Here is a 16810-nt window from a genome sequence, read left to right on the forward strand (position 1 = left end):
TGGAGTTAAAGAATATTTCAAGATTTAGATTTCAAGTGATTGACATGGAGTCCCAAGAGACATGCAAATCTTGAAGTGAAGTTAGTTGAGAAGGGACGTATATTGGGCAGTTATTTAGAGCAGGCTGCCTTCCACAAACTAAGCTGTCTTGTGATAAATGCCCATTTCCAGACCCGTATTCTGCATTTTGAAAAATACAGTATCTCACAAAAGTAAATATTTTATTATATCTTTTCATGCTCGAACACGGAATAAATTACACTTTGCTACAATGTAACGTAGTGAGTGTACAGCTTGTAGAACAATGCATATTTGCTGTCCCCTCAAAATAGCTCAACACACAGCCATTAATGTCTAAACCACTGGCATCACAAGTGAGTACACCCCTAAGTGAAAGTGACCAAATTGGGCCCAAAGTGTCAATATTTGGCTTGGCCACCATTATTTTCCAGCACTGCCTTAACCCTCTTGGTCATTGAGTTCACCAGAGCATCACAGATTGCCACTGAAGTCCCCATCCACTCCTCCATGATGACATCACAGAGCTGGTGGATGTTGGAGACCTTGCACTCCTCCACCTTCCGTTTGAGGATGCCCCACAGATGCTCAATATAGTTTAGGTCTGAAAACATGCTTGGCCAGTCTGTCACCTTTACCTTCAGCTTCTTTAACAAGGCAGTGGTCTTCTTGGAGGTGTGCTTGTAATCGTTATATTGGAATACTGCCCTGCGACCCAGTCTCTGAAGGGAGGGGATCATGCTCTGCTTCAGTATGTCACAGTACATGTTGGCATTCATGATTCCCTCAATGAACTGTAGCTCCCCAGTGCCTGCAGCACTCATGCTGCAGGCATAGATATTATCATCTATAGGTAACACCATCAGAGATGGTTGATCCAGGGAATATCTGATTGCCTTCAGGGGATCAGTTAGGATTTTCTCCCCCACTGGAGCTAACTAGACCATGTTTCACAGGAACACATGATTGTATAATGAAAGTCAGCAGTATACCTCATTTACTAAGCTCTGGGGAAAATCCCCTTACAAAGGAAACAGGCTATTTGTATTTAGTAAATCAACCCCATAGGCTCAGTGGGAGCTAAAGGTATAATAAGGGTATGTACTACAAGGACCTAAACTGTGCGTTACCAGGCTGCATCCATTGCTGATGTTGGCCTGCATGGAATACAATGTAAAGACGAGTCTCTATATTATAAGTTTGGTGGGACCAAGCACTAGAGTCGGTAAGGCCATGGTTGCCCAGGGGTAAAATAGGTGGTCTAAGTACAAGTAGCCAATATCATAAAGTCAGTGTAACATGATAGAATAGGCACCATAAAAGTGGCAGTGAGCCTATAACTGTTGGATGTCCCAGCAGAATAGATAATCCACAGACTAACTATGAAAAAAATTGTTAGCGGTAAACCTAAATGTAAAAGTACAAATGGCCAGTCGGTTTAAGTGGTAAAAACAAACAAGCTTAACAAGTGGAGGCAAAGGCATACTATTTTTTTTTTTCTTTTTTAGTATGGCCTGAACCTGGAGAAGTATTGTATTGTATATCTTTATTCCGCAAATGGGGTGTGCTGGTTAGAATAGGGTTTACTGCAGCCAAAGGGAAAGTGAAACAAGCTGTACTTCTACTTTTGAAGGTGCAAGAAATTATTGTGACTGCGGATGAGTCAAGGAACAGGACCTCCAGCTTTGGGATGTTGTTCTTTCAGGCTCAACTTCGGCAGGCTGGGCCTAGTGGGTTTCTCTGCTGGATAAGAGTGGCAGGGTTAAAGACATTGGCTGGCATTTCAAGATCAAGGAGGCACGTCATGAGTATGGGTAGTAGCTTCAAAGTACTTGTTCTGATGGTCAAACCAGAGCTTAAAGGGTATCCCCTATTTGTAGTGAATATGTGGTAAGGTTGGAAAACTTGGAAGAGAGGCTTTTTGCCTAACATTTGATAATAGTATACTGGACCATGTCTGCATAGATCTGATTAATATGGTCATGAAAGGACAAGGAAATCACTCTTTTCTGAAGCAAAACAAGTGAAATTTTGCAATGTCCTGAAGCAAAACAAGTGAAATTTTGCAATGTCCCTGGGGGAATCATCTGGTTGTCTGTGAGTTTTGTTCCAGGCACTTAGAGGAGGTCCACCCCAGCGCGCCCCCCCCTCCCCCTCCCCCCACACCCCACAAAAAAATTTAAAGTTAGCAGCTACAAATACTGCAGCTTCTGACTCCTAATATATGGACACTTACCTGTCCAAGGAGCCTGCAATGTCGGCACCACAGCTCATCTTCGGATCAGTTGTTGGGTGCGGCCGTCGCTATTGCTGGTAAGGGAACCTGGCATTGAAGCCTTTTGGCTTCACATCCAGGTACATACTTCATATGCGTCTAATTTGTCCAAGGAGGAGGGGGCAGATCTTTCAAGAGACAGGGCCATGACCCTATCTCCCGGAAGTGGGGACAGGTACCTGTCAAAAATAGGTAACTGTTCCCCCTCCCCACCCCCCAGAAAGGTGCCAAATGTGGAGGAGACGGAAAAACGTAAGTTCTGCTTTTGAGTGGAACTCCGCTTTTAACATAAAGGGCATATATCAACTCTTGTAGCACTAACACACACAGTCTTTGAAATCAACAGTACTCTCAGGTAGGCCCCAGATTCTATTGTGAAAATCACGATTCTCCGTGTCCTCCTTTTGAGGGCAGAGAGTTTGTAATTCTGTTTGCAGCTGTTCAAGATGATTCTTGTGGCATTCAAGAATTATTGTGGAATTGTCCATATGATTTTTCTAGGAGGGCTGTGCATTGGCCTAGCTTTTCAACCACTTTAAGAAGGTCAGAAGAGAGCTTCTGATTCCACTGATCATATCTAGGTAGGAGGCATCTGGTGAAGTCAGGTGGTTTTAAAGCACAGAAGAAACTGCTGGAAGCTGCCCAAGTTGCTGTTGGAATCATTCATAGAGTGCTGTATGCTGACCAGACAGAGCCAACACCATCTTACTGGTTGTTTTGCGCTGAGACTTTGGGTACATGTGACACTTTCATTGGCTTGGCGTTCTCAGTAAACATCTTGAAATGTTCCAGAGCTACAGGGTGGGGCTTTTGTGACAGTGCTGCTGAAGTGATTTTTATACCTTTACGCATGCTATCATGAATACAGCTGCCAGACTCCTCTGCCTTACCAACTGCTTATTATCTGCTACCCCTCTCTGCCAATTCCTTCACTGGCTTCTGATTGTCCAGCAAATTAAATTCAAAATACTAACAAAGCCATGCACAACTCTGCCCTGAGCTACAACACCAATCTTGTCTCCAAATATCACCCAAATCGTCTTCTCTACTCCTCCCAAGACCTCCTGCTCTCTTGTCTCCTCTTCCAATGCTTGTCTCCAGAACTTCAGCAGAGCCTCGCCCATCCTTTGAAACTCTCTACCTCAATGTGTCTGGCTATCACCTACTCTGGCCACCTTTAAGCGATCACTCAAAACTCTTCTCGTTATCGAAGCCTGTCCGACCTCCACCTAACAACTGAACTTTTAACACTTGAATCGACTCATCTCTCACATCCACTTGCCACACTTAATTAGATTGTAAGCTCTTATGAGCAGGGCCCTCTTAGCCCCATCGTTTACTTTATTGTATTGTAACTGTACTGTGTCTCTTTATATTGTAAAGTGCTGCGCAAATTGTTGGCCCTATATAAATCCTGTATAATAATACTGAAACTGAATATTTTCATGGAAATCTCACTGACAACCTGAAATATGTATGAGGGCTTAGGGACCTTCCTAATACTTCTGTTATTACAGAATTCAGTGTCCCTGCTCACAAAATTTGCATACAGTAACTATACTAGCGAGTGTGAAATCACATTCACGAACTTCTGCTCATTTTTAGTAGGACAACATTATTTCGTCTCGGCCAGCGTCCCAGCAGATCTTTGTCCTGCACTTTTCTCAGATCAGACCGTAGGCAGGAAATACATCCTTACCAAGCACTCCGACTGCAGTTTAATCTTCTGCATGATAATGTATATTGAATAACAAGATCGGCCTGTGGGTGAGCAGATGAAGCCTGTGTTTAAACTGCCATTTTTCTTTAGTCTTTCCTCCTGTTCTATTTATTGACCGTGGAGCAGAGGTGAAGCAGATACTCGTAGTTGCTACCGATCTCTCTGGTGTAACTGAACAGATACAGAATCTGTGTGCACAATCTCTTCAGAGAGACAGAGGACAGGCACGCATTTGCTAATTCGGTCAAGAAGAGTGACCGCATCGCCTTCCGAATTGGCTGCTGATGTCTGGTTCACACTGCTCATATCCCTAATGGACAGATCACATGAACTCTTAACATTGATTTTCCAGGAACTCTTCCTTCTGTTATACATTGAGTACTGGATGGTAAGCAAGCATCTGACCCTCATGTGGACACAGACTTGGTCATGGTAAATTTATGCTAAATACACACAGGTACTTTTCAATGGTGATTTGCAAACACTAGTCTGAAGAGCATCGTTTTCAGCAGTCATTTAAAAGTGCTGAACAGCTTTCTTAAAGACCTATAAGCACCCTTCAACTCCAGTCGGGGAGTGTTGAATAGAGAGCCTTATGGGAATGTTGCTTGGCGCTTAACAAACTTCTAGCAGATGAAATATGAATGTTTGATAAATGAAGGATGATTATTGCCTTATTTATTTCAGGTACTTGTATAGCGCTGTCAATTTACGCAGCGCTTTACATATACATTGTACATTCACATAAGTCCCTACCCTCAAGGAGCTTACACTCTAAGGTCCTTAACTCACATTGATGCATACTAGGGATAATTTAGACAGGATCCAATTAACCTACCAGTATGTCTTTGGAGCGTGGGAGGAAACCAGAGTACCCAGAGGAAACCCACGCAGGCACAGGGAGAACATGCAAATTCCAGGCAGATAGTGTTCAATGTGATGCTGTACAGACTAGGGTGTTCAAGCAAAGTTTAGAAAACGTCCATGTCCACTCACAGTGTCCTTTATTCTACTATTATACTTGTACAGTGCTTACGATAGCCATTAGCCATATACTGCTTGAAATTCAGTTGATTCCTGCTGTTTTCGGACAAAACTCAAGCAGTGTATGGGCCTTTTGTCTCCCATCTGTTCAGAAATAATCAATTGTGAAATTGAGTTTTGTCTTTGAGTCTGTCAGACAAAATTGTCACCCAAACAGCAACTGCATCCAATCAGATACGGGTACTGTTTGGATATTGAGAAAGCTTGGTGGTGCAGGCTCTCAGAATACCATAGCCGTGTAGGGAGGATTCGTCCTTCCGCGCTGTTTTTTTTTTTTCTTTACAAGTAAATTATCTAAGGCTTTACTCCAGGCAAACATCTAAATAGATAAAATGCATGTATGGGGATGTTTTCTAAGGATTTGTATTATATTGTATTTATATAATTATATTATATATACTTTCCATATAGTTATGAGTGTCACACAGCTCTGGTACACAGCAGAGCCCTGTCTGTCAGGACAGGAATGGTGATTTCTTTTTCTGCTTCAGCTAAATAAAGACATATAGGTTTTGTCCTCTCCACGGTCTGTTGGCTGGATAGTGTGGAAGGAAGCAGCAGAGTGATGAGCTCATCTCTGACCCTTCCCTCTCCTCCTATTTCCCTTGTTAACACATGGAAATTGCAGTGAAGTGGACTGGCTCCCAGTGCTGATTTGCCCTATTTGTGCCTGAGCTCTGCTGTAAAGGGGATTGCATAGTTGGTAGGGTGGAATAAAGACAACAGTCCATCCAGTTCAACCTTTGTTGGTGTGTGTGTAGAAAATAATTTCCCATATTTCCGTATATTGTGTTCGCTAAGATGCACATCCAAGAGTCTTTTAAAACTATGAGTACTTCATGCCGACACCACCGATTGTGGAAGAGAGTTCCACATCCTTACTGCCCTGACAGTGAAAAAAACCCCTACGCAGCTAAAGGTTAAACTTAAGCACATCCTTTCTGAGGATTGGTGACCAGAACTGGACAGAATGCTCCAGATGTGACCAAACCAGAGTTTTATAAAGTGGCAGGATTATCGTTTTATTTCTGGAGTATATTCCTTTTTTTAATACATGCTAATATTCTCCTGGCTTTGCCTGCTGCAGCTTGACGCTGCGTGCTATTGCTCAGTCTGTCTTCTACTAGGACTCCTAGATCCTTTTCCATCCTGGAATCCCCTGGAGGTTCTCAACACAATGAGTAACTTGCATTTTATAATTTTACCCCTTAAGTGCATTGTCATACATTTACCAATGTTAAACTTAATTTGCCATCTAGTAGCCCACTCCATTCATTTATTCAGGTCCTCTTGTAAAATTTCTATATACCCACCAACCTCAATTTGTAGATTAAGCATCTGTGGGGGACTGTATCAAATGCTTTTGCAAAATCCCAATATACCACATCCACCGGCCTACCCCTGTCCAGGTGGTAGCTGACTTCCTCGTAGAATGTTAATAGGTTGTTTTGACAAGAGCAACATTTTGTGAACCCATGCTAATTACTACTGATACTGTTTTCATCAGCAAATTCTTGGATATAGTCCCTTATCATCCCCTCAAATAGTTTACATGCTACTGATGTTAGACTGACAGGCCTGTAGTTTCCAGCAATATATCTTTGCCCTTTTTTGACTAGTGGTACTACGTGGGCTTTTTGCCAATCAATTGGTAGCAATCTTGTCCATAAAAATTGCAGAGGGTGATACTAGGTTATTTTTTGGTATTTAAACCGCTGGAATTTAAACCCATTTAGAGGTGTGGGTTGTATAGTATAAGAGGGCGCTTAAACAAAACGATATAAAGAAAAAAACACAATATTTAAATAACGTGACAAAGTGAAAAAAAACGTAATAGTACATATAAGGCACTAGTATCTTATTCCAAAAATACATAAAGTGCAAAGTGATAGCAAATGTCCAAATCAATTAAATAGCAAGAGTGTCCATAAACCACTTGAAGCAATTTAGATCTTTACACCTTCACCACTGGAAAACGATCATGGAAAAAACAAGGGACACCCGGTGGATAAAGGTAAGTAGCCTACCTACCGAACCACCATGACCCCTTTACTTAAAAAGACAGGTCAGGTGGGGCTTTGACAGATTTAGGAACTGTTGCCTGTACTGGTAGACACCAATGGGATAAGCCTGGGGAATCACTCCAATTCAAGATTGCTCAGAAAAAATGGAAAAAGCAGGACCATAGTATAATTCCGTTTTATTTAAAAAATAACAATAACATCAGCAAGCCAAACACAAGAGGGACCTGTTGGATTCAAATGAATGCAGGCATTTAGAGTCAAAACATTTTGGGTCCTCCTTGCCGCAACCAATTAGGTCGGAGAATTAGAATCCAATAGAAAGGTGATGTAATGCACAAACAAAAATAAAACGTAGTATATCACAATTGTACAAAATACTTATGGCATTGGCGGGACAGGGAATGCCCCCATTCGTTGAAAAATGGGAAAAAGATTTGGGGTCACAATTAAATGAGCAACACGCATATAAGGGGTTGAGAGGAGTATAAAGGTGTGCAATGGATATAATCACAGTGGAGATGAATTACAAATGTCTAGCTAGATTGTACATAACGCCCGTTGTGGTACAAAAATACCAACTAGAGAAATCTCCACTGTGTTGGAGATGGTGTGACCAGAGGGGAACTATGGGGGGGGGGGGGGGGTCATGAAGGGAATGTCATGATTTTGTAAAATGTTTTTGTATAAGGAAAAATAATAATTAAAAAAAATCCAGTGTGTGTGATTTTTTATTTATTTTTTCTAAATAAAGTGAATTTTTGATATTTGAATATTATATACATATGTTCTATATGACTTTTTTTTTTTTTTTTTTGCTGAAGAAAAAATAAATCTGTATGAGGGTCAAGTTTCCAGGACAAGAATAGGATTTAATGGAGCAGTAGAATCACAATACAGTGTACAGGTTATAATGACATAACTGCAGGAAAGGAAGCTGATCGATTATCTGCGTGAGTTAATAAATATAATGGCACTTAGACACTTATCAAATACACGGTTTGCCTCTCTCTAGCTTGGCTTGCACAAATGTATATGTTCAGGTTGAAAGTAGAGTTAAAGGCAAAATGTTTACTCCATTTTGGCTAGAGTACGGGCTATAACCTCTGTCGTTTTTGTTTTTGCCATCTGTGTCCTGTTAGGGAGATTTCCTTTTATATTCTGTCCCTTAGCCAAAACAGGAAATTAGAGGCAATTCTTCCCAACATGAGTGTCACCAGAACTAGTATTCCCATTGGAAGATTTCTTGTACTGGGGACAACCCAAAATGTATGATTTTTATCTTACTTTTATTTTACTTTTAATGATAGCAGTCAACAGAACAAATAGAGAGAGTTACTCTCCCTAACAGTCATCAATAAAAACCTGACGGGTGTTCTGATTTTGATTATTTATTTTTTTCTTCCTCTAAACCTCCCTCCATGTTAGCCTATGTGTCCATTCACAAATCACTTGTGGGTTCAGTGCTTTGGCAGAAAAAATGCCTAAACGTTAGGCACATTTATCATTTCAACGTTCGTTCATTTCAATTACCAGAATAAATTAATATTCTGACCAATGATTTGAATGAACACTCAAATGCTTGACGCACCTAAACACATTTGTAAAACACGGCTTTAAGTACGTTTTTTTTATGCCACTTTTCTCCTGCCAGGAGAAAAGGTGTTCAGAAGATCTGGGCAAATGCTCCTTGTACATGAGGCCTAAAATTGTTTGGGCTCTGGTGAGAATTTGGAGTAACTGTAAATCACTTATTTGACACCTAATATTAGGGGAAACATTCAGGCTGCCATTGTTGACGTCTCCTGAAAATGCTTATATCCTGGCAGCCATGCGGACCCTTTTGCGTTATTGACCCCAAGCAAGTATGTAGGTCAATCCTGACTTCAAAAGTGGTGATCTTTTTCTTTTTGGGGCCAGAGCGGATATTGATCTTGTAAAGCCTATGAAGTAGTACAGATGCCAGACAGCTGGTCTTGGGAAAACATAGGTCAGATTAGAAAATTTGCTCCAATTTGTTTTTCCCCACCAGATAAGTAGCGCTAACAGCATCTGCCTGCACCATACTCCACCTCCTTTCTACACCTCCACCAGCTTTAAACATGAACACACTGTATGAGGCGGTGAGTGACAGAAACCAGCTAATATAGGAAGGGAATGCTCAAAGTGTATGTAAAGCTAAAACATTTTTTTTAAATTAGAGTAACAAAGGGTTAATCCATTGTTGGTGTATTTTTTTTGCTGCCTATGTCCTTTTGGAATATTTTTCTATATCAGCCATTCTCAAAGAGGGTTCCGTGGAACCCTGGGGTTCCTCCAGAGGTTGCTAGGGGTTCCTTGAGCTGTGGCTGATGAACCACCTTTTTGATGGTGCCTACAGAGTTCAAGGTTCAGCATCACTTAGCAAAACCAGCAGCATGACACCAAATATCTTTTTAGCTGTCTTTAAAGTGGAAGTAAACTTCCCCTATCGTTTTCAGCCAAGGAAGCTGCCATCTTTGCCTCTGTTTAATCTTCAACTGCTATGGTGCTGCACATGTGATCCGTTATGACACCAGCCATTGGATGGTTTGATAGTTTGGCCGAGAGCACAGCCAATGTGCAGTTAGCATTCCCGGCATGCCTTTTTTTTTAACTGTTTAAATCCATGGTTTTACTTCCAATTTAAGGGTGGCATTCTGAGCACCATTTTAAAGGGGATCATTCTTCCTATTGGCCACCAGTATAAGGGGCATTGTTCTATTGACCCCTGATGAATTGGTTTTAGTAATGGTTCCTTGAGACTTGAAAATTATTTTTTGGGGTTCCTCTAGGGTTAAAAGGTTGAGAAAGCCTGCTCTATATAGACTCAACAGGAAGTGAGAGGATATTTCTCCACAGGGATCCCGATAAGAATCTTTACCCTCCTTTTTCCACTTTGTAAAAAAACAAATCTTGCCTTTGATAGAACGTGTCACCTGCCTATTTAAGGCAGAGTGACCACATGTCCTGATGACCAACCTTCCCAACAGGGTATAAGTGGTTAGTACTTCCGCCTGGTAGCACTAGGATTGTCAGTTCGAAACTCAACCACGGCACTACCTGCATGGAGTTTGCATGTTCTCCCTGTGCCTGCTTGGGTTTCCTTCAGGTACTCCGGTTTCCTCCCACATTGCAAAGACATGTTGGTAGGTTAATTGGCTCCTGTCTAAATAGGCCCTGGTATGTTTATGTATGAATGTTAGAGACCTTAGATTGTAAGTTCCTTGAGGGCAGGGACTGATGTAAATGTACAATATACAGCTGTGCTCATAAGTTTACACACCCTGGCAAAATGTATGATTTCTTGGCCAGAGAATATGAATGGTAACACACAAACTTTTCTTTCACCCATGATTAGTGTTTGGCTGAAGCCATTTATTAGCAATCAACTGTGTTTACGGTTTTTAAATCATAATGTCAAAAGAAATGACCCGGACCAAAAGTTTACGTTCCCCAGTTGTTAATGCCTTGTATTTCCCCCTTTAACATCAATGACAGCTTGAAGTCTTTTGTGGTATTTGTGGATGAGGCTCTTTATCTTCTCAGATGGAAAAGCCGACCATTCCTCTTGGCAAAAAGCCTCCAGTTCCTGTAAATTCTTGGGCTACCTTGCATGAATGGCACATTTAAGATCTCCCCAGAGTGGCTCAAATGATATTGAGGTCAGAAGACTGAGATGGCCACTCCAGAAGCTTCACTTTTATTCTGCTGTAGCCAATGGCAGGTCAACTTGGGCGTTTTGGATCATTGTCATGTTGGAATGTCCAAGTACGTCCCATGCATAGCTTGCTGGCTGATGAATGCAAATGTCCCTCTAGCATTTTTGATAACATACTGCATTCCTCTTTCCAACAATTTTGACCAAATTTTCTGTGCCTTTTGTAGCTCTCACATCCCCAAAACGTCAGCGTTCCACCGCCTTACCTTTCATCATAGGCCTTGTTGACTCCTCTCCAAATGTAGTGTTTATGGTTGTGGCCAAAAAGCTCAATTTTGGTCTCAGCACTCCAAATGACTTTGTGCCAGAAGGTTTGAGGCTCATCTCTGTGCTGTTTGGCGAATTGTAAGCAGGATACTTTGTGGCCTTCGCATAGTAATGGCTTTCTTCTGGCGACTTGACCATGTAATAGAAAAAAAGCATGACAGGACCTCTGTCAAAAAGACCTCAGATCTCACATTTACACTTAAAAGCAATAAAAGAAAAAAAAAGTGTTTTTTGTTTTTGTTTTTTATAATAAAAAAAAATTCCCCTTTTAAAGTTACTAAACCCACAACAGTAAAATCTGTCTGTATATGCAGCATAGTATGCTTGTTATACTCACTGTAGAACTTAAGGGGTTAATCCTCTGCATTGTGTAAAAAGGCTGTTTTATCCTGTATACACAGATCCTCCCCCTTCTGCAATGTCTAGCTTGAGAAGACCAGCTAACACACAGGCACTAGCCAACCTGCACATGCTCAGTTGTGTCTTTTATGCTGGAGAGAACATGTCAGAGATAGCCATGTCACATGATATTGGCATCACACATGTGGGTGTGTATACAGGCTGCAGGGGAATCTTCACCCACCTGAACTCTCATAACTGGAGAAACTGTGCAGTTTACCATGTAATCTTTGTATACAGATCAGCGAAATAGTAGTATATAGTGGCAGCATTTTCATGTAAAAAGATGATTTATAAGCCGTGGGCACTGCGGGGGGCAGGTGAACTATTTTCATATTACTGGGTTTAGTAACATCTTAAGACCATGGGGCGGAATGATGTTTGACATCTCTTCCGTCATCCAATGGTATGGACCTGAGTGGAGGCCAACTTTCCCTCACTTGATTCCATGTCTCTGAGAGGGCAGGACAGGCCTCTCCCGCCCCCCGATAAAAGTGATCTCACGGTGAATCAGCCGCAAAGACCACTTTTATCCGAAAGCGGACCGCCCGCTGTTTAAAAAAATACCGGCTTATGGCAGCTATCTGCTGCCATAACCCCGGTATTTAACATCAAACAGCCGACATATAACGGCGGGCGGTCGGTAAGTGTTTAAAGGAAAAGTATGGCCAAAGAATTTTTGGCTATACTTCTATGAATCTCAGGAGTGCAGTTCGTTATGAGCTTCTGTGACCAGCTAACATCAGAGCCGCTATAGGCTCTGAAAAGGATCCGCCCAGAAGCCTGGAACAGCAGCTGGCTCAGCTTCTCAGCGACCAACTGAGAGGCTGGGCCAACTGCTCCCATCCCCTCCACAGCACAGCACTCCAGTGAGCGCTGGAGGGGCAGAGCAGAGGGCTGCTGACTGACAGTCACCAGGCTGAAGACTGAGAGCTGACAGATCAGCGGTGTTCGATCACTCAGTTCTCAGTCTTAGAGGGGGACAGCCACAGCTGAGATTGAAGTGGTCAAAGAGCTATAAGCAACGGAGAGTTATAAGCCCGTCAACTATTTTCTACCATCTGTGTGCCATTGCGGAGATTTCCCTTCACTTTCTGTCACATAGCTAAACATGAAGTAAAAGGAAATCCCTGAAAATGAAGAGAATCCCTTTGGGGATGGGGGGGGGGGGGTCAGGAACATTAGTGTCCCCCTTGGAATACTTCCCTTTTATTTATTTTTTGCGAAAACATTCAATTTTGTATTTTCGTTTACTTTAACTTTCAATGATAATGGTACACTTGACAAATATGGTGAATCCTAAAGCTGAACTTCAGTATTTTGTTTAATTTTTCCATCTATTAAATCTTCTGCCCTTGTTGTTCTAACTTTAGATAGTAAAACATATATTTTTTTCTGCCAGTAAATACCGTATACAGCCCACTTCCTGTTTCTTGCTTCTTCATCCTGACAGATCTGGAGGAAGGGGAGGAGCCGGAGGAGGACACCGGGGACAGTTGTGGGTGATCAGTGCAGCGGTGCGGGCAGTTGCAAGCACCAATATCCCTGTATAGGTTTTAATAAAGCAGCTGACAGCCACGGGAGGGAGAGGAGCCGAGAAGCGGCTGCCAGCTGCTTTATTGAAAGCTATACAGGGAGATTGGTGTTTGTAACTGCCCCCACCGTTGCACCGATCATCTGTGAAGCTGCCCGGACCCCCTAGTTACACTGAGGATGCCGGGAGGTATCGGATGAAGCATCGGAGCATTTGCACGAGTACACGCACTCATGCAAATGCTCGGTATCGGCAGTGGTACTAGTATCGGTATCGGTGCAACCCTAGCTGTAACTCCAGTCCAAAACTTTAACGTTGCTTATACCAAGTGAGGCTCATACCTATCTTTTGAAAAACCTATAATGTTTTTCAAGATATAGTAGATTTATGATGATCTTTAAAGTGGACCTTCGGTCATTTTCATCTTTCCATCGATTAAATATTCTGCCCTTGTTTTAACTTTGGATAGTAAGATGTTGTTTTTTTTTCTGCCAGTAAATACCTTACAGCCCACTTCCTGATTCTTGTCTGGTAATGAACCTAGGCGTATGACATCATGCACAGTGTGCTCTCTCTCCCTCTCCCTCTCCCTCTCTCTCTCTCTCTCTCTCTCTCTCTCTCTCTCTCTCTCTCTCTCTCTCTCTCTCTCTCTCTCTCTCTCTCTCTCTCTCTCTCTCGAGAGAGAGAGAGAGAGAGAGAGAGAGAGAGAGAGAGAGAGTGCCAGGAAGGGAGTGGGATGAGTCATAAGAGGGCCAATGAGAGCTGGAGGTGTGTGTCTGTGTAAATCCAGAAAGTGAACAGGCAACAGCTTCAGCTGCCCATAGTTAAAATGGATGCAGCCAGACTTTGTGTAGGGAGATTTCTGCAACATATTTGGCAGGTGCAGAATCACAGTATAAATAAAATAAGCAAAGTGGTTAGAGGGAAGCTTCAGAATGGCAAAGATGTTTTAATTAGAAATTATATGAGCAGACTGCAGTTCCTCTTTAATGGTGGCATAGCCAGCAATAACAACCTGATTAGAGTGGAGACAGATTAGAACGCTATTCACTCCCCTCTATTCAAAAGTTTTGCCTTTATTTGTACTTTACGTCTCAGGTTATATACTTCTTGTCCTGACTTTTCTACCGCACATAACAGTAAAATGCAGCCTGCAGAAGCTGGTATGATTAGTAAATGTTATTCCGCGTACACACGACCAGACTTTTTGACAGCAAAGGTCGAGTCCGTCGGGCAATTCGATCGCGTGTGGGCTCCATCAGACCTTTGCTTGGCAAAAATCCGGCGGACTTTAGAAATAGATATGATATGCTGATCGCTGGAATATTGGAACATCCTAATGGACTTTAATTTTATAGTCTTCATATCTATTTCTGTGTACGGTCTTTATTTTTTATAGACTATATAAATTTGCGCATACACTTTTTGTGATCATTATATGCACGTTTAGCGATTGCTTTTGGCAATTAGACATCAATTTTGTATGAATGTCACATGTCCTTCATATGGTTACATTTATATAGTTATCTTATTTATTTAATGCTATTGGCGCAGCTCTCCACATTTGCTTTAGAAATAGAACATGTTTTAAATTTTTCTGCAGGACCGAGAAATCCGTTCGTGTGTATGCTAGTCCGACGGACAAAAACTGACGCTAGGGCAGCTATTGGCTACTGGCTATGAACTTCCTTATTCTAGTTCAGTCGTACGTCATCACGTTCGAATCCGTTGGACTTTGGTGTGATTATGTGTGTCCAAGTCCTTTCATTCTAAAAGTCCGCCGAAAGTCCGTCGGGAAGACTGTCGGACCTAGTCCATTGAAAAGTCTGGTCGTGTGTACACGGCATTAGTAAATGTTTGTACCAAGGCCTCTGGTTTAATATGGAGACACAACTGCTTCATATGTTAAGGGTCAGTTATTGTCATTTCAAGTCATCTAATTTGTTATTTGCAATCTCATGTCCCACAAACAGGTCGTGTTTTACAAGTAAGCTCCCGCATGTACAGATTGGGTAATTGATGTGATTTAGCTGATTGTGTAAATATCTATAAACAGGGCTGGTACAAGGATTTTTGACACCCTAGGCGAAACCTAATTTTTTCACCCCCCTTGACCAGCGCCCATGAAATGCAGCCTGACCAGCGCCCATGAAATGCAGCCTGACCAGCGCCCAGACACAGACCTCCGCTGTGCCTCTGACACTGTGTAAATGGAGCAGCAGCTGCCTGCTGATGCTGAGACTTAGTTGCTTGCTGCAGAGAGAAGAGAGTAAGTACACAAGTGGCTGGGCGCTCTAGGCAGTAGTTCGCCCTAGGCGGCTGCCTAGTTTGCCTAGTGGTAGCACCGGCTCTGTCTATAAATCATCAACTGTTGGTGAGTCCTTAACGCAGGCCAGGAAACCTGAGCATGTCCACAGCCATCCTGCAACTCCATTTTAGTCCACAAATGCTACCATGGTGAAGATGTGAAACATACACGCTAAAGACTTCTAACGCTAAAGTATTCAGGTCTTCCAGCTTTTATTACCTTGTCTTTGTCTCCTGTATAGTTTACACTTTTTCTTTGTTTAAGACATAACCTAGATCATAAAGGGCTAGATTTGTTAGCTGGTTTATATAATAGAGATAGGGTAAGGTGGTTAGGGAGGATTGTGCATGGTATATGCCATATAACCATATATCAATATGACGTTTGGGGAGTTGCAAGGAAGGTGCCCTTGCAGCAGTGCAAGGGGAGATGATCAAGCCAACGGCTAATTATAGGAACTCAGAAAAAAAAAAACATTATCTTGGGAGGCACTAGCAGGAGATGGAATATGTCAGATTGTAATTAATTCTGCTCCCTGGTTTCACGTTGTCTGTGTGTGAATACAGGGTGCTACCAGGGAGAATACATAATTAGCAGACAGATACTACTTGCAGTAGAGACTTCACATCTGGAACAACTCTACTCTTCTGACAAAGTCATTGAACGTGTCATTAAAGATATCTATATGCTCGTCCATCTATTTGTCTCTTCCAGTCTTTTTTTTTTTTTTTTTATTAATATTGCAACATGTAACGTGATAGAGGTGCATATTTTATCGGAGCTTTTGGCAAAAAAATCAAAAAAATATAAAATGAAGGTGCATGTTGGCCAAATCAGTCCATTCAACATAAAAACTTGATCACATTTCTAAAGCCATGTTCTTTTTTGACACTATTAGAACATTGGTCCTTAGTTATAGCGCCATCAATTTACACAATGCTTTACACATATACTGTAAATTCACATCAGTCCATGTCCTCAAGTAGCTTACAACCCAAGGTCCCCAACTCACATTCATACATACTAGGTCCAATTCAGACAGAAGCCAATTAACCTACCAGCATGTCTTTAGAGTGTGGGGGAAAAACCCACACAGGCATCGGGAGAACATGCAAACTCCAGGCAGGTAGTGCCGTGGTTGGGATTTGTACCAATGACTCTAGTGCTGCTAGGTGGAAGTGCTAACCACTTAACCACTGTGTTTCTCACTTAGATACTGTATTTATTGACGTATAACACACACGTTTTCACCCTGAAAATCGGGTGCAAATAGCGCGTGCGTGTTATACGCCGATACTTCAATTTTAGTTGCCTCGGAGGGGACAGGGAGGGGGGTGGGACGAGTACTATCAGATTTCATACAGTGAGAATCTCCTGTTTACTCAGCAGCATCTGTAATAGGAAGTCCCGTCTCCTGGGCCGCCATTGGACCACTGTTCTGTCTATCATAGGAGATTCTCACTGTATGTAATCTGTCAGTGCTCG

The 16810-nt window shown here is 42.1% G+C and overlaps 1 protein-coding gene across 5 annotated transcripts in view; it reads left to right on the forward strand.

Annotated features, from left to right (window-relative positions):
* The window catches only part of ZMIZ1 (zinc finger MIZ-type containing 1), a 466669-nt gene that overhangs the window by 309448 nt on the left and 140411 nt on the right, over window positions 1-16810 (forward strand). The gene's annotated exons all lie outside the window — the stretch shown is intronic.

The sequence above is a fragment of the Lithobates pipiens genome, unplaced genomic scaffold, assembly GCF_037356315.1.
Source record: "Lithobates pipiens isolate NorthernLeopardFrog02 unplaced genomic scaffold, aLitPip1_a1.2 Scaffold_25, whole genome shotgun sequence".
Lineage (NCBI taxonomy): Eukaryota > Metazoa > Chordata > Amphibia > Anura > Ranidae > Lithobates > Lithobates pipiens.